The sequence below is a fragment of the Vicugna pacos genome, unplaced genomic scaffold (genome assembly GCF_048564905.1).
Source record: "Vicugna pacos unplaced genomic scaffold, VicPac4 scaffold_103, whole genome shotgun sequence".
Lineage (NCBI taxonomy): Eukaryota > Metazoa > Chordata > Mammalia > Artiodactyla > Camelidae > Vicugna > Vicugna pacos.
In genome coordinates this window covers 4,098,477-4,117,187 of record NW_027328783.1, presented here as the reverse complement: position 1 = coordinate 4,117,187, position 18,711 = coordinate 4,098,477, and the positions used below count along the sequence as shown (strand labels likewise).

The 18,711-nt window shown below is 38.8% G+C and overlaps 1 protein-coding gene and 2 long non-coding RNA genes across 4 annotated transcripts in view; 2 read left to right on the top strand and 1 right to left on the bottom strand.

Moving 5' to 3' along the window:
* The window catches only part of LOC140694716 (uncharacterized), a 144,606-nt gene that overhangs the window by 34,838 nt on the left and 91,057 nt on the right, over positions 1-18,711 (top strand).
* The window catches only part of LOC140694758 (uncharacterized), a 92,693-nt gene that overhangs the window by 72,099 nt on the left and 1,883 nt on the right, over positions 1-18,711 (bottom strand). The gene's annotated exons all lie outside the window — the stretch shown is intronic.
* On the top strand, positions 6,142-18,018 carry LOC140694734 (uncharacterized). Of its 2 annotated transcripts, none has more exons than XR_012070348.1 (3): positions 6,142-6,350; positions 6,887-6,941; positions 17,827-18,018. It is a non-coding gene; the product is annotated as an uncharacterized lncRNA (long non-coding RNA). The 2 variants fall into 2 exon arrangements; XR_012070349.1 differs by having other exon boundaries at positions 6,192-6,421.

Below are 18,711 nucleotides of genomic sequence, written 5' to 3'. Positions count from 1 at the left end.
TTCATTCCTTTGGCAATCCCCTGGCTATCTAGGGCCAGTATCCTGTCCTTTCTTACTCTGAGTCTGCTCAGAGGGCACCACTGTGAGTGGCTGAGAGGCCGGGCTGTAGGCATGTACTCGCTGGGGGTTGGCAGCAGCCGCTGATGACTCGGATTCAGCATTCTTTGTTTACTGTCATGGTTGCAGTATTTTCATGCACATTGTAGTATTTTCATTCACAGTGCTCCCACTTGGTCCTAAATTCGACCAACATTTTGAGAGAAATTTCATGACCAATTTTGTCCCACGGTGCTAGGATGGCTCATTCCTAGTTCAGGTGAAGAATCTTCTGAGTTGCCATTCAAGGTGTTAGTTTTTTTTGTCAGGCCCTGTTGATACTAAAAGTTCTCTGGATCACCTGTCTTACTAGTCTATTATGATACAGAAAGTGTTTACCCATCTTTGCTCATTCCCATACCTAGAATCACACTATTATATTTATTTTATTCAGGGTTATAAATTTTATCTGTTTCTTCAAGATGTTTAGCCATCATCAATCTTGTGGGCCTAGTTACACATTGGGAATTGTAACAGACAACAATTTTATAAAATAGACAGGATATAAGTAATACAGCTAGTAACGTTAATAAAGTCACGAGTAAGAATTTAATAGTCGAGAAGTTGTATTTTTGGGTTAAAATTTTGCTTGTGTTTCTGAGTTTGATCCTATGAGAAAGTTCATATTTATGGTCAGGGTCAGAGCAGGTATTAATTGGCCAGTTGAAATCTCCCACCTTGTAAGATCAACAGTGGCCTAAACAGAACTATAAATTCTTTTTAGAATAACGTTTCTGAGGGCTATCTAGTTAGAGCCTTGGAGTAGGGAAACCCACCAAGGTAACACAGAAGTACTAGACATAGGTAATTTATCATAAACTTAACAAGTGGAGTAGTTCATAATCAAAGGTTGGAGAAATTATCAAAGTAATTGGTATACAGTCCTGGTCCGGTGTCTTGGGTCAGCTGTCTAGCTCAGATGTCGTCTTCTTCTCATCCTGGTCTGGTAGCTTTTTCTCCATTTGGGCATTGTTTTCAGGGGAGCAGCACTCGATAGGCCAGTGCAGTGCAGGGGATGTTTCAGATAGGAAATGAATCCGAGACTCCGTTTCCTTCAGCTTTGGTGTGTATGGTCTGGTAAAGAGTACCTGAAAAAGGGTCCTTCCATTCAGGTTGGAGACAGTTCTTTAAGTCATGCCTGTTGCAGTATGTATAATCCCCTGGCTGCAGGTCATGGGGCATTGGAACTTTACCCAAGGATAGATTTCTGAGCTTCAGAAACAAACCTAGAGTATCCTTTTCATAATTCAATTAAACCGTACAGTAATGTGACATAACAGCAAGGAATGATCTGGGAAGTGTCTTAGTAAATATGGACCTCAATTAACAAAACTAGAATTTAATATCCACTAAAATATAATTTATTTTCTCTCTTAAGTTACCCTCAGTTTTCTCAAATATAGCCAAATCAAGATTAATTTTTTACAACTTAAGTCTGATTATTTGATCATATAGGCTTTTTTAAATTGGCTGTGTTGGAAGTTTTAATACGGAGTCTCAGGGTAGAATGTTAAGGTTTGCTAAGGCCAAGAAAGCCACGTCAAGGCTTTTCATGGGTTTCTGCCTTACAGATTAAGGTAAATTCTTTTCTCTTTAAAATCCTTAAAATATCTTTATACTCCTATATCTGTTAGGAGATGATCTCCCTAATTTGTTTGATAGAGCCACTGGGGACCTAAGTGTTTTTAGTCTCTTGAGGGATCAGATAGAGAGAAAAGATAAGTGTTCCAAGTGTGATTACATAGGTATAATTTATCAAATTGCTGTGAACCATAACTAGCTTAAGGAGAAGAGATTCTTTACGTCTGGGAAACAGGTTAAAAGCCAGTAGTATTTCAAACAATATCAAAAATTATAACCATATTCAGCAGGTTAATCAGTCCCATGTAACTAATTCTTTTAATGAGAGTTTTCATTAGAACTTTAAAATTTCTTACCCAGTTTAGTTCAGTGCTGTAGTTTGAAATTTATTAGAAATCAGTAAATCTCCTTGAAGTGAAAGCATTTTGCAAAACCATCGGAAGAAAACAATTAACTGTCTATAAATGACAAAAGATTTAAAAGCATGGTTAAACACCGTTACACTATAATCAATAAAGAAACCTGTTCACTATACCCATAATTATCACTGGTAACATTTCAGATATGCCAGAATTTTAGGGAGTCCATGTAATTTCTACAATACCTATATTAATAATATTTCTCATTCAATATAACCTTAGAAGTTTTATGATTCATTTGACAATTCCATGTTATTTAAAATGCCAAATGAAACTTTATAGTTAAAAATCTCTCTTTGGGATGTTTCAGGGGCCTTCTGTAGCATCCCAAACTTAACTGGAGATTAAAAGAATTTTAATTAATTAAATTAATTTTTATTTAATTAATTAGAATTTTATATTTGGGGAGCTTTTTGAAAGATTTCAGAACACTTGATCAGATAAACATATAGATCACTGTAAAGTAGTACTAATTCATTAACAAGAAAATATGTCAAATGTAAAGGCAGAACAGATCAGCTAAGTGGTATAAGAAGTTTTACAATCTGTTACTGAAGGTGGATTAATATTTTAAGAAAATTTTTTCCTCTTAACAGAGAGAAAACCAAATCTAATCTTGTTCCAGCTAACTTCTAAGATTCATTTACGTTGCCCAATTTGTTTCTAAACTTAGCCAATTCTGACCATGTACAAAACTCTTCCCTCAGGGTTCCTTTTCCACAAGCCTTCCACAGCTTTGTATACTTATATTAGTGTGTCCCTTATTTTGTCTTCCATTCAGAGGTAACCAGCTTCAGGAGAAAGTCACTATTTTTCATTAACAAAGTATTATTCCATTCTTACATCTTCCTTTACGCATTTATATTACTTTCCTAGTATACTGAGATCATTCCCTTACTAATAGAGACTATTTTTGTGTGACACCAACCATTTATTAATATTTCTAAACACCTTTAGTTTCACTGTAAGAGGAAGTTAAATGTTAAGTAATTCATATTTCAATCTTTTTTTATCTGAAAATGGCATAGATATTTAATAAAATCTTGTCATTTAACTTAATTTAGCACAACTCTAGAATTTAAAGATATCAAACATTTAGAGATTATTTTAAGCATACATTTTAAAAATATATTTTAAATATTTACCCAAAGCTCTCATCTCATTTGCATTTAATTTACTTAAAATTTTACCACAGCACATTACTGTTATTTTTTTTGACAAATCTGCAACAGATATAACAGGATCTTATTTGACTTTCATTAAACCTAGGTACAGTAAAGGTATTATACATAATATTGATGACTTTAAAGATGTCTATATTAATTAGAACATACTTAAACTAAACAATATCAAATATTACCTTAATATTGAATATTTTCCAATTCACATGACACTGAATGTCAATTTGTTAAGTTTTTATTTTAAAAATACTTAATTTTTAAGCTCTTATATTTTTACATCAATTAAGCAGAGCTCTTTGACTTCGAAATTTTTTTTTTTTTAGCAGTAGAAATATCTCACTTCTATAATCTGTATGCAGGCTTATAAACAGACAAAAGCTAGAGATCTCATAGCTTCACTTTAAAACTTACTTATATTTATAATAATAGTTGGAGTAAGCTGAATTTGCTTGCTCAAATCACTAAGGCTTACTATTTATGAAACAGACAGTTAAAATTTCTTCACAATGTCTGAAGGACCCTTCTGAGTTCTGAGTTCTAATATGCCAAAAATTTCTTGGCCTTAAGGTTTATTTCGTTGAGCTAATTAGACTCAGTCCTAGGTCACTGTTTGTTGTATTTATATTTCTGATGTGCAAGACAAAGACACTGTCTTCCAGGTCCCCAGAGAACTGCTCTCTCACCCAGGCCGTATTTTATCTCCTTAAATGGCATTTTTGTATCAGTGAGAAGAGCTGTAAGCAAAGAATTCCATGTTTTAAAACTTTAAGGCTTACTTAAATATGTCTTCCAAAACTTGCATAAGGCATTTAGTAAGATCTCTTTTCCTTGTGTTATAAGTTAAACCCAGGGTAAACCTGTATTTTTTTATTAGCCACTCAAATTAGTTTTTAGTTTTACATTATATTGGACGGCTTATGTAACTATATTGGTTTATTTTAATTTGTTCAATTAATATTTTCAGAGGGACAGATATGTGCCTAGCCTTATAATACCAAGAAGGGGAAGTGTTTTTCCTCTTAAACATATGTATCCCACAACGCAAGCAAAAGTTTTGTATAAAGACCATTTAAATATACCAATTTCACAAACTTTTATCTCAATTTTATTAAATCTTATACCTTTAATTTTTATATTTATTAAGTTTAATCAATAATTCTTATTTCTAGAAGGAGTGCCAGAAACCTTTTCCTTGTGTGTGTGTGCATTGTATATAATTTTATAGAAGTCTCTAGGATGCCCAAGATTCAGCCAAAGAGCTTAGGCACTTCTCAGTTTTTAATTTCATTAATTGGTCTGTTATCCCAATTATTGATCAAGTATTTCAGTCTATATATACATATATTTCAAACTGTGGTAAGTAAAATGGGCTTGTTTGAACTTTAATCTTGGGGGGGAGTAGGTGAACTCTTTGGCCCTTTTTTTTTTTAACTTTACGTTGTGTAGTATCAAAACCCTGTATGTAAATCCAAAAATGTCCATTTTATTTATTTGATTCAAAATAACCATATAAAAATATTTATCCTTTTGGGATAAGCCACTTATTTTTTTTTCGACATTTTTACAATCCTTTTTCCAGTTATTCAACCTAATTAACATTAATTATTCTAAGTTTTTATTAGCATATCTAGAAACATTTATCAGAAAGGAAAACACAAACGTAGCTTTTCAAACCAGTTTTATTTTTTTAACTAAGTTCTTAGGTTAACCATTAGATATATTTTTCTACATTTAAACTTGATTTTAATACAAACCATAAAACAACTGTTTATAATGAGATCTCTTTAAACTTTCACCAATTAAAAAGTTTTTCCAAATTAAAAAATCCATCATATGGCCGTCAATTTATATACAAATATAATATATATATAGTGATTTTAAACCAATAAGATGAAGAGGCCCTTCCACATGAGAGTCGGGGTGTTGCCTAAATAAAATTCAAAGGTTTACTCTCCAAAAGATAAAAGCCTTTGTGGTCCAGGCTGATGCAGCAAAGTTTAAGATGGCAAAATATCTGAAAATTGGTACAATCAAAGAATTGCTTAGAATCCCAATTTATTTGCGTGGCCACCATATGTACACAATACTTGAAACTTTTGTATGGTGGAGTCCAAGGTTTCCTTTAAAAAATAAACTAAACATACATATACATACATACACACACTTAAAACACCCAGAGAAAGATAAAACATTTACATTTCAAGGACACAGGAAGAGAAATCCAAGTTACCCCTAAAGGGGATTTTATTTTTATAAGTTCAGAATTCCAAAAAATGTTTTTATCAGGCCTGGTTAGTTATTTTCAGAGTGAGTTTTTTTTTTTTTCTTATTCCCAATTAATGTTGTAAATTTTGTATGTACATAAACCTGGCTGGGGTAATAGTTGGAGACTGGCAATCTGTCATTTCTTTTTCTTTTCTTTTCTGTTCTTTATTTTTTTTTTGAAAGTTCTATTCCCCATTGTAAGGTCGGGTTCTCAGAATAAATTTGCTAGTAAGATTTCCCACAGGGACAACTCTGTGTCATGAAGTCTTTGTGTCTACCACCCCTGGAAGATTCTCTGTCACCCGAGAAAGCTGTTACCAGCCAGGAGGATGGTCCGAATTTTGGAGTTGAAAGTTTCCTCATAAGAGTTTTACTTTTATCCTGAAAAATTCAATGGAGGTAACCAAATTGAGGAAAATATTAGACCAGACTCTTACCTAACCACTCAGTCCTGAACCCAGTGTCTTTCAACTTGGACTCACTCAGGATGTCTTCACTGGGTGAGTATTTTCCTCATATGTTTCCACCAGCCCCACTTTGGACATATCCTCAAGGTGGATATTTCCTGTTATCTTTCAACCAGGCCCCAACCAATGTCTCCACTGGGTGGGTAATTCACCTCAGTTTCTTTCAACTGGAGGGCCACGTACCTGGATACACCGCCAGATAAAACTTAGGATCATCAACCAATATGTGAGATCCGAGAACCAAGAGAGACTCACCCAAATTCATCTGGACTCCCCGAGGAGGTGGATGGGCACAAAGGGCCACTGCTGGTACCAAGGCTCCGGTTACTTGGAGAGTTCAGGTGGAGAGAAATCTGCTGTGGTGCTTCATGGTGTCCAAAACTGTTGACTGAAATACATGTGCAGCCTAAAAGTTAAGAGTTATGTTTCATTTGGCGGGAGGACTCGAGCCGGGATGACAGCCTGTCAGAACTCTCTGAGGGACTGCTCCCAAGAGGTTGAGGCAGAGCTAGGATATATAGGAGCTTTACAACAAAGACCAGGTTGTTGGAACAATAAAAGATTGCTTGTTATCTAAAGAAAGCCAGGTATCTCAAGTTCAAGAATTTAGTACTTTTGTATGTGTGAGAGGAAGCAAATATTTGGACTCACTGAATTCATTTTTTAGACAAGCACCTAGCTATCTCGGGCCAGTAGCCTGTCCTTTCTTATTCTGAGTCTGCTCAGATGACACCATTGTGAGTTGCTGTAGCAGTTGAGCTGCAGGCCTGTCCTAGCTGGGGGGTGGCGGCAGCCTTTAATGACTTGGTTTCAGTATTCTTTGTTTACTGTCATGGTTGCAGTATTCTCATTCACATTGTAGTATTTTCGTTCACAGACTGATTATGGATAATCTGCAACCTTGGAAAGCAACCGAGATGGAATTACTGCAGGTACCTTCTGCTTTAATAAGCCGTGTGCAAACATAAACATGGAGGAAGCATACACTTGGATTTGGAGGTGTAGGAAAGGGATCCTGCACATTGCAGGAGAACGCAATGCAGAATTCCTTAAGTCCACCTTTCTTTACTGTAGTGTTTTCTGAGAACAGTTTATGGTAATTAACCAACATTGACAAACTGCACAAATTGCATTTAAGAGCTGGCCGGCTGAAACTTGTGTATTGGAGAGGTGGAATTCAAAGGCAAGTGGTCAGGTGGATTGGAGAGAGATGGAGCCAAGGCCTGGGCCCAGATTCCGGTTTAAATTGCCATTTCTTCACCATAGGGCCTTGGAATAGAATTCAAAATCTCTTAACCTGTTGGTGAATCTGTGAAATGGGCATAATATTCGTTTCACCCTGGGATTGTTGTAAGATCTGAAGAGTATTATAGCACACATGAAGCACTTAACCCACTGGCACTTAGCAGTGTTCACTGTGTGGGGCCGCCCCGCTTAGCATGTGTCAGAGCCGTAAAGGCAGCATTTGTCTGTTGAGGATGCACTTGCAGCCCCTTGGCTAGGTTATGAATTTGGTGATTTCCTATAATCCTTGTAATTCTATGTGCCATGGACAGTTATTTTCATGGACAGATGAGGAATCTCATGGTAAAAAGACTGTATAATTTGCCCAAAGTCAGACCATAATTTTGGGTGCAGAGGCCTCGGTTCAGCATGGGCCCCTGGGCCTTCTGCCCTCTCTGTTCAGCACCAGAGCCAGATATGGAGTCGGCTGTTTCCCTGCCCAGAATATCCGGCAGGCCGCAAGACACATCTGGCCCTGTGCTGCTTGAGCAAAAACTCCGAAGGAGAGACAGTTACAAAAGGGATAAACATAAAAACAGACGACAGCAAATTGTGATGAGCTCTGAGAAGGAAAGGAACATGTCTTGCCGTGCAGAGCTGGGAGCTTTCCCGTCTGTGCTGCTCTGGGGGTGTTCATCTCAGCTAAACAAGTTCTGCTGCTGCACCAAGGCAGGAAGGCAGGGCGCGTGTGGCCAGGTAGACAGGGCCTCGTTGATCTTACTCATTCCCCATTAAGCGACAGTTGTCTCGGGCTCTTAACTAATAAACAGATGTTGGCCATAATCATCACGCACTTTGCTTGGTAGTTTTATTGACCCCAGTTTGAGATGAGGTCATTGAAGCTGGGGAGTTTGCTACATGCCCGTGATTACCTTGCAAATACCCCGACTGTTCTTTCAATCTAGACTGGTGTGGCTGTCATGTCCCAGCCCTGTGAATGGCATCGTGTAGCTTCTCCCAAGTGGCCCAAATGACTGACATTGATATGCTTAATTCTTTGGAAATAGTATGTGACAATAATAGAAAAAGGTAGTAAGAAATTGTTTGGAAAACTGGAAAAAACCTTTTCTTCCCCAGCTGGGGGAGCATAACCCGTATCACTCACCCTACTCACTGCCTGTCACCTCCTCCCCGCCGACTCCGTGTTCATAAGCCACACTGAGTCTTGGGAGAACATTTTGCCTCATGACACTTTTGACTAGGACCTGCAACTTCTTTGTCCCTGGTTAACTCTCTCTTCAAAGCCATTCAACTTTTTTGCAGGCTCCTCCACTCAGATGTAAGAATAGCCTCTTTAAACTTCTTGATGCAGCTCCTTAATGAAGATCTTGTGATGGAAACCTAGCCAAAACTGGGATGTATGCATATAGTGACTGCAAACTCAGCACTTTGTTAGTTCAGAATCAGAGGGGTGAGTGACTCAGGAAATGCTTTTTTAAGGTAACAAGGGGAAAGTGAAAGGACACTTGCTGTGTGAGAAAGAAACATCTCAATCACAGCCAGTAAGGCACCTGTGTTCAGGATGGGGTGTGGCGAGTGCAGAGTTCTCACAAAGAAAATAGTGGTGTGATGGGAGCGAGGACAGTTGGGTACTTTATTGGGGAGGAAAAAAGTGGGCTGAACATTTCCTTGTTGAACAAGAGGATTGTGACATGATGTGCTTGTATTTTGGAGAGAAGGGTTTTGTGGGGACAAGCCTAGGAGTACGCTGTATGTCTGGGGAGTCAGCACAACAGAGAAACACAGAGAACCGGGCAGACCCCAAGACCCATGCTGGGGGAGAGACTGCCCACCAATTGGAGCCCTGGAGGCTGCTTCTGTCCCTTAGCTGTGGCCTCAGACCTCCCTTCACAGCCCAGTCCTGTTGATACAAGAATAAAAAACGTTGGGCGTGAGAAGGGCTGTGTCCCAGGCTTTCATTGAGCCCCTGGGATGTGCCCCACCAGATTTTGTTCCTTAACTTCATGCAGTAAAGAATTCAAGAGCAAGCCAGTGTTGAGTAAAGGTAGATTTGTTCAGAGAGATACATTGATAGGCAAGAGAAACTTCACGATGTGTGGGGGTTTGATGCTCATATTAGAAGTAGGTACACACTCCACACATTGTGGGCCTTCCCCAAAGAGGGAGAGAGAGTGGTGACCGCGAGGTGGCGCTGTGTTGCTTGTTTTCTTGGGCTTGGTGGTTTCATATGCTAAGAAGTAGAAGGACCAGCCTTAGGGCAAGGGGCTAGGATTCCCAGGGAGTTGGCCATTTCCCACCCTTTGACCTTTTGTGGCTAGCATTGGGACTGCCATGTTGCCTGGGGCATGTTATTCACCAAGTTACTATTACAATGGATGTTTACTGAAGCTCAAGATCTGCTAGAAGTTAAATCTCTTCATCCTGAGCCTCAAGGCCTATTGGGGTTTGAATCCTTTAACATTTTGATGTTAATTGCTGTGGCCTTCCTTGAATGGCTGTGCTCTTCCCCCTTCCATCCTGTCTCACTGTGATGACACAGAGACAGCAAAGGTCGGGCCCTACCTGTGCTCCTGCATTTAAAGGTGGGAGGTGTGAGGTGGGCTTATGATGACCCTGAAAGGTAAGAAAAATGTTTCAGATTTTCCTACGTGAGACATGGGGACCTGACAGCAACCTCCGCAGATTTATCTCACGGGCATTATCGCTTGTGTTGTTATAGAAACAACAGGCAAGCCAAGAAACAAGTATAACTCACAAGGTTGTAGTACTGAGATTTATTTCGCTGGCACGCTCAGAGGGGCTTCATTTCCAAAGCTCTGAGCACCTCCAAGACGTGCACATGAGGTTTTATAGGGTTAATTACAAGTATGGGGCTATTAGCCAATAAGGCTCAAACAACAAAAAGCAAGGAATCAGTACACTGAAGCTTATCAATTTGGAACAGATCCCGTTACTGACAATTGTTGTCCTTGGATTTACGTGTTAGCTTATTAGCCCATTAAACTGACACTAAACTTCAGGTTTACCAGGTAGCTCAGCAAAACTTAGATCAGTAAACCTACACTTATCACACTTAGATTTGTGACTTAGCTTGTTAGCCCAGCTGGGGTTTTCCTTCACAGTGTCACTTATATTTTTTATTTTTCTTTTTATCTTTTTTTAAGTATTTAACCCAAATTTAATATCAGGGTTTTTTGGGAAAGAAATTTCTCTTTATCTTTTCTTTGGGGTTTTTTTGGGGGGGAGGTAATTAGATGTATTTATCTGTTAGTGGAGGCCCTGGGGCTTGAACCCAGGACCCCGTGCACGCTAATCACATGCTCTACCACCCGCCCCTTCATCATTTTCTTTTTGCTTTAGCTGCCAAGAATCTTACAGCTGAATTTGTAGTCGGCCTTTAACACTTGCCCTGACTTCATGGAATCCATTTTTATGAGTTTACCTCCCCCTGGTTTCATTTAAGTATTGAATCTCCATTTTCTCTTCACTCTCCGTTTTGCATTTTTGTTGTTATGGTTGTTAAGCTGTGTTTAACAGAATTGTTTAAATTCTCTTTTAGCAAGAGGCTGAATGTAAATAAATATGTAAGCAAACAGCACAATTAAATGCTTTTATACATTCCGAGCTGTTTAGTAGTAACTTAAAAACCGAATTGAATATTAAAGTGATAGCATTTTAAAAATATTTTTTAATTTTTCATAAAAATATAGCTGATTTAAAATATGATATTAGTTTCAGGTGTACAATAGATGCTCCATTTATAGTTACTGTAAAACATTGTCTGTATTCCCTGTGTTGTAAGATACATCCCTCTAGCGTGTTTACATTACATGTTGCAGTTTGTATAAGAAAGTTGGGTAACGCAGAGTCTGGAACGTGGCTGTGTATGACTCAGGTTCACGCTCACCCTGCCTGGCAGAGCTCAGGCCTTCACTCCTTTCTGCAGGGGAGCGAGTGGAGGCAGCTCTCATCAGCGCTGTCACCACCCTCTGAGTGGCAGTGACAGCAGTGACTGTGTGTGGACGTGCAAATTGTTTTTCCAAGAGCTTTATATGCGTTTCTGCATTTAATAATCAAAGCCCTCCTGTGAGGAAGCGTTTTTAATGCATAATACATTTTATTTTGATATTGATAGATTTCAAACCTCTGGAAAATTTACAGTAGTACAATAAACTCTTAGATACAGTTCACCTTATAGGGCACTATTTGGCTTTCTGTGTCTGGCTTATTTTAGCATAAAATTTTAAGGTTCATCCATATTGTAGCCTGAATCAGTACTTTATTCTTTTTGTTTGATAATATCCTTTTCCATTTTTTTTGGTTTTAGTCTATTTAAAAATATTTTCATTGAAGTCTAGTCAGTTTATAATGTTGTGTCAGTTTCTTGTCTACAGCACAAGACTTCAGTTAAAAAGGAACATACCTGCATTCATTTTCATACTGTTTTTAAACATAAGTTACTATAAGATATTAAATATATTCTCCTGTGCTATACAGTATAAACTTGCTGTTTATTCTTTACATACTCAGTAACTGCAAATCTTGAACTCCCAATTTATTCCTTCCCACACCCTCCCCCCTCTGGTAACCACAGTTTGTTTTCTGTGACTCTGTGTCTGTTTCTGTTCTGTAGATAAGTTTATTTTTTTGTTTCTTTCTTTTTTTTTTTTTTTAGATTCCACATGTCAGCAATCTCATGTGGTATTTTCCTTTCTCTTTCTGGCTTACTTCACTTAGAATGACATTCTCCATGTCCATTGATGTTGCTGCAAATGGCATTATTTTATTATTATTTTATGGCTGAATAGTAGTCTATTGAACAAATATGCTACAACCTCTTTATCCAGCCATCTGTCAGTGGACATTTCAGTTGTTTCCATGTCTTGCTATTGTAAATAGTGCTGCTGTGAACATTGGGGTGTAGGTGTCTTTTTTAATTAGGGTTCCTTCTGGATATATGCCCAGGAGTGGGATTGCTGGGTCATCTGGGAGGTCAAGGTTTTGTCTTTTGATGAACCTCTATACATTTTTCCACAATGGCTCCACCAAACTGCATTCCCACCACAGTGTAGGAGGGTTCCCAATTCTCCGCAGCCTCTCCAGTATTTATTGTCTGTGAACTTCTCAATGATGGCTATTCTGACTGGTGAGAGGTGATATTTGATTGCAGTTTTGATTTGCATTTCTCTGATAATGATATTGAACATTTTTTCATGTGCCTACTGGCCATTTGTGCGTCTTCATTGGAGAAATGTTTCTTTAGGACTTCTGCCATTTTTTGAAGTGAATTGTTTGTTTTTCTTTCTTATTAAGTGTAAAAGCTGTTTACATATTCTGGGAATTAAGCCCCTAACAGTTTCATTTATTGCAAATATTTTCTCCCATTCCATAGGTTGGTTGTCTTTTTGTTTTGCTTACTGTTTCCTTAGCTGTGCAAAAGTTTGTAAGTTTAATTAGATCCCTCTTGTATATTTTTGGTTGTTTTTCTATTGCTTGAGTAGACTGCTCTAGGAAAACATTGCTGAGATGTATGTCACATGTTTTGCCTATGGTTGCTTCTAAGAGGTTTATAGTGTCTTGTCTATATGTTTAATTCTTTAACACATTTTGAATTCATTTTTGTGTATGCTGTGAGGGAGTAGTCTAACTTCATTGATTTACATGCAGCTGTGCAGTTTTCCCTGCACCATTTGCTGAAGAGGCTGTCTTTACTCCATTGCATGTTCTCACCTCCTTTGTCAAAGTTTCAATGACCAAAGTTTGTGGGCCTATTCTTGGTAAGTGTGTTTATCCGTTCATTGATGGATGGATATTGTTAGTAACTTTTGGCTACTCTGAATGATACTGCTATGAATATTGATGTGAAATTTTTATGAGAATATGTTTTCATTCTGTTGGCTGTACAGTTGGCCCTCCATATCTGTAGTTTCCACTACATGGATCCAGATGGCTGATTGTAAAGGGACTCGAACATCCTTGGATTATGGTATCTAGGGTGTGGGGTTCCTGAAACCAACCCCCCAAGGGTATTGAGGGATGACTCTACATATAGGAGTGGAATTGCTGAGCCATATAACTCTAAGCTTTTGAGGAAATACCAGGCTTCTCCAAAGAAGTTGCACAATTGTCCCTTTCCCCTGGCCGCATATGAGGTTTCTCTGCCTCCTGAACGACATTTGTTATTGTCCGTGATTTGGTAATAACCATCCTAGTGGGTGTAAAATGAGATCTCATTTTGATTTTGATTTGTCTAGTGATGTTGAGCATCTTTTCATATGCTTATTGGCCATTTGTATATGTATCTAAATTCGTGGTAAATTTAAAAATTGGGTCTGTTTTATTGTATTGTTCAGTTGTAAGAATTCGTTATATATCCTGGATGCTACTCTCTTATTAGATACATGTTTTGCAAAATTGTTCTTCTATTCTGCACATTGTCTTTCACTATATTTTTTTAAACATTAAAACAATTTCTTTACAGGGGAGGTAGTTAGATGTAATGATTTATTTTATTTTTCTTGCTAAGCAAGCACTCTCTGACTTGAGATACCCATTTCCCCTGTCATTTCACTTTCTTGATGATGTCCTTTGTAAGAAAAGGGTTTTAATTTTGATGAAGTCCAGTTTATCTGCTTTTTCCTTCTATCACTTGTGCTCTTGGTATTGTATCCAGGAAACCAAAGCCTATCCTAGGACCACAAAGATTTATACTGTGTCTTCTTTTAGAAAGTTTATAGGTTTAATTTTTACATTTCTGTCTGTGATCTACTTTGTTTTAATTTTTATTTCTTATATAAAATATGGGTGTTCAGATTCCAGATTGATTCTTTTGCCTGCAGACACCCAGCTGTCCCTGCACAATTTGTTGAATAGACTATTCTTTCAATGGGGTGTTTTTGGCCCCGTAGTGGAAAACTGTCTGTAAATGTAAGTTTTTCCCCGTGGGTTTTTATTGTGTCTCATAGATTTATTTATCCAAACTTATGCCAGCAACATACTGACTTATTACTATAGCATTTTAGTACCTTTTAAAGTGAGTCCTCCAACTTTACTCTTCTTTTGCAAGGTTGTTTTGGCTATCCTGGGCCCCTTGCACGTCCATATTAATTTTGGGATCAGTTTTTCAATCTTTGCAAAGAAGTCAGCTGGAATTTTGATAGGGATTCCACTGTATATGTAGATCATTTTGAGGAGTCTTAATATTTTTAATAATACTGTCTATCATTCCATGGAAATGGGATGTCTTCCATATATGTAGATCTTTTAAAATTTATTTTGGTGATACTTCAAAAAGTTCAATGTACAAATCTTGTAAATTTTTGTTAAATGTATCTCTCATTTTATTTTTAATGCTGCTGTAATTGGAAATGCTGAGTTTCTTATGGGTGGGACTATATATCAATCTTCTTATTTCTAGAATTCCTTAACAGCAATTACCCTAGTTATATATTTGCTACTTAAATCTATCCACAACAATTCCCCACCCCGTGTTATAAGAAACCAAGACCCAAGTTAAGCTACCTGAACACCTATGTGGAAATGTGAAATGAGACCCTTGGGTGGGGCTTTGTGCAGATGATACTGGAGCTTATTCAGGATGGCTTCATCGTAATTTCTTTTAAACAACCCTTTCGGTGTATTTAGTCAGATACATTAAGAACATGCCCTTTTGATGTGCGGAGTAGCTAAGACTATGATTTTCAAATAATTTCTAGTGAGAGTGTTGTTCTTGAAACCTAATTTGCATCAATCTTTGAAGATTTATGTTTCAGGTGCTTTGACTAAAGAACCCCCACCTGTCTTTAATCAATAACGACAACTAAATGCTCAAGCAACATGTAAGAGCTTGAGCAAACTGCCCCTACCCCATAGTGCTGGGTGGCTGCAGCTGCAACTGGAGTCAGCGCTTACCTATCCCAGTACGCTTGTGCTGATCTGCTCAAAGTGGTTCGTCCAACAGTTTGTCAGTAGTCTGTTGGACAAAGTCATTAAAAATTGATTGAAGGTTGCTGGAATGCAATATATTTTTATTAATATTAATTAAGCACATATTGAGTGCTTATTGTATGATGGAATTGTCCCTCAGCCTCACATGAATATTATTTCTCATAAAACCTCACATATTTCCTTGTTAATCTCACTTTACAGATAAGGAGACTGACAATTAGGTCTTCTCTCTTTCGGGGGAGCTCATTATCAATGATGGGAAGTTATAAGGAAAAAGATATTGATTCATCATGAGAAAACATTTTTCTGAGGGTCAGCAAAGAAGAAGATGAACACTGAAGAAGGTGATCATTGTTCAAGTGAGACAAGCCCTGGGTTGTGCGGAGTCTGCATCCCTGTCCTAGAGAAGGCACGTGTAGAGCTGCGTACTGGGTGAGGCGGCGTGGCCGCGCAGGGAACGCGGATGCTGGGCCGTTGGGCTGTGCTCAGGCCTGGTGGGGCTTTCTCCTAAGGGCAGCGGACCATCATTGACAGATTTTATGTTGGAGAGTGGGGTGCTCTCGTAGTTCACTTTTGTCTTGTAGAATGCTTGGAAACATTTAGAAGGCTTGGCAGGAGGTGATGTGATGAGTCAGAGTAGGGTGGCTGCGAGGTGTAGCAGTGTTCAATTTTCAAGTGGTTTTCAGGCCCAGGCTTGTGGCTCAGTAGCCGTGTCAGTTTGAATGACGCACTCAAGGAAGTGAAACAATTTATCTAATCAATTGAAGCAGCGATGTACCCAATTCCCAGGACTGTTGTGGAGATCCAGTGAGATAACGTTTGCAGTGTGCAGCATGGTCCCAGCACAGAGTCAGTGCTGAGTGAGTGCCAGTGAGTATCTGGTAGGTCAGGTGTGGGTGGTGGGACTCGGTGTCTGAGGATATCTGGGCCCTGAAGGAGGGGTCCATTCACATCTGTGAGTGATGGGTCTGAGTTGGGAGAGGCACGGAGAACTTAGCCCCCGACCAGAGGCCCTGGGCAGGACGGCTATTGGAGGAGCACCGTGAAGTCAGCTCTTTGCAGGTGGAGTTGGAGGTGCCCTTGTGACATCTAAGTGCAGTGTCACGAGCTGAAAGTGGAGGTCTGCGCCCAGGTTGTGCATTTTCGAATAATGTCATCTCCTGAGGACACCGAAGTATTGATCACTGAACGGAAGTCATACTTTACAGGACAAATGAATAGTAGTATCACCTCTGTCATCAAAGCTCACGTCTATTTATTCATCACTCACTTTGCTAATTGGGTACTTACAGAGCTCACTTCACCGTCCTCCCGTGGGCTCAGGCTCCACAGAAAAGAGCTGGTGTGTCTTCCTCTTTTAGAGAAGAAGACACATTTAGCTTGTAGCCTTCTGTACCTCGCCAGACTTAGGATATTAGTTTGTTGGTTTAATTGTATTTTCTGTTGGCCATGTCCTGACAGGAGAGAAATTTTACCTCATGGTCATGTTTCAATTAGCTGTTACTGAGAATTGCTGATCTGATATATAGTGTATGTATTATATTAACTTTGTAGAGTAGTTATCATTTTTCTGTCTTTGCCCTTTAATTTTGATTGCCCCTTCAGTGTTCTATCCTTTTTGGGGCCTTATTTTTTTTTAATTAAAAAATGTCTGTTAACAGTTAAGAAAACAAAAACAAAGAAAAAATGCACATGGGAGCTAAATTTAGAAAATGTCTAGTGTGTTTTCTTTCTCGGCAATGGAGGGTTCAAAAACTCGTGAAAACTTTCATTACACAAGTTCCTTAAAATGCTGATTAAGAAATAAAACCTTCCTTCCTCATCTTTCAAGCTGCACAACTAATTGTCAAGAAAGTGAGGGAAAATTCTCAGAAGCCAAGACAAATGAGAAAGCAGGGTTTCTGGGAGATATGCGAGCCTTAGAATCCCTGGGGTGCTGGTTTGATCCTGAACTGATTTTCAGTTGCCTTGACAGGAGGGCAGGATGTGAGCCCCAGGCCTCTCACACTAGGAGTTGGATGGGGGATCATATTATGGGCCAAGCCCATCCTGAGGATCTTGGTTTACTAAAGGGTGAAATAGGAAAAAAAAAAATTCCTCAAGGCAAGAAATTAAGGAAAGTCAATTTTGTTGGAAGAGGGGAAAAATAAAAAATCCAAAGTAAGGATATAATTTAAAGTTGTTCTGGCATTAGAGTGACCACAAATACCTGGCAGAAAAGCACAGATACTCCTTGATTGATAAGTTGTGTTTTGAATGAATCAGTGAACAGCCATTCTGAAAAAGGCCTCCAGAGTCTTGTGGATCAAGATACTGGACAGCAAACACCTCCCTTCCAAGGTCTCATTCAAATAACCAGAAAGGTTTTAAAGGAAAGAAGCCATAATCATAGATCTATTTATTAACATTTCTATATGCTACGAATTCAGAGGTGACTATGTAGTTGTCTCCTCTATTATGGACCTTACTTTCTCTTTGGGGAGACAAAATGACATAGTTGGTAATCTTGGTGGAGGGAGGTGTTAGTCTGTTGCAATTAGCCAGGAGAGGAGATTAAGAAAACAGTGAAGGGTGGGTGAAATTTTTAGCTGAGGACAGTCTTGTTCACTTGGCTTTTAATTGCAGGCTCAATGAACTGTCACTGGAGGGAATAGATCTTACGGAGGATGGACATAGCTCAGGCCTCATTGGAATGGACAAATGAACCTGGAGAAAGACAGTCAAATCTGTGCAGACATTAAAGTTCACTTGAACGTGCTGCATCCCTGAGCCAAAGATAGGACAAATATGCAACAATTCTTGAGGACAGAAGAGTGGTTTTTAAGGTTCTCCAAGAATGAATCCCATGGAACCGAGATGGCCAGTTGTCAAACTGAGACTTTGTTCTTTGGACGGTGTACCCAGCAAGGGTATTGGCCTTTTATATGTTTCCATTTGTCTTTAATACATGTCTGTTGATGAGGACGTGGGCACAAATGTTTGACACCTTGTCGAGGCGATTTTGGATACCTGCCTAGAAGCACGGGCACAGTTGCGGGTGCTTCATACATCTTGCAACCCATCCCTTTCCCCGGCTCCGTGATCACGGCAGAGTGGTTCCTTGTTGACCTGTCCGTTTCCTCTGTGACATCATAACCCATGAAAAGACCGGAGCATATTAACTTGGCTTTGTTAAAGTCAAAGAAACAGATCAAATGTGGAGTCAGATTTGTTCTTTCCTATTTCAGTAGTACCATGGAGACGGCAGTTTGGGCAGCTTTTTGTAGTGTCCTGGAGGCTTTCTCTCTCAGCTTCTTTGCGCCTCAATTGAAAACCCTTCATTGCTGTCTGGCCTGCTGGTAATGCACACTGCCTGTTTTGCCCTGAAGATGTGTTCTGTTTATAAACTCATCTCTACTCCTTGGAAAACAACACAAGAAAAACTCAGTTGGTTTTCCACCAGCCATGGGCAGGGGTGAGGTATACCATGTTATTATTTCATAAAATAATAGTAATAATAGTAATAGTAAT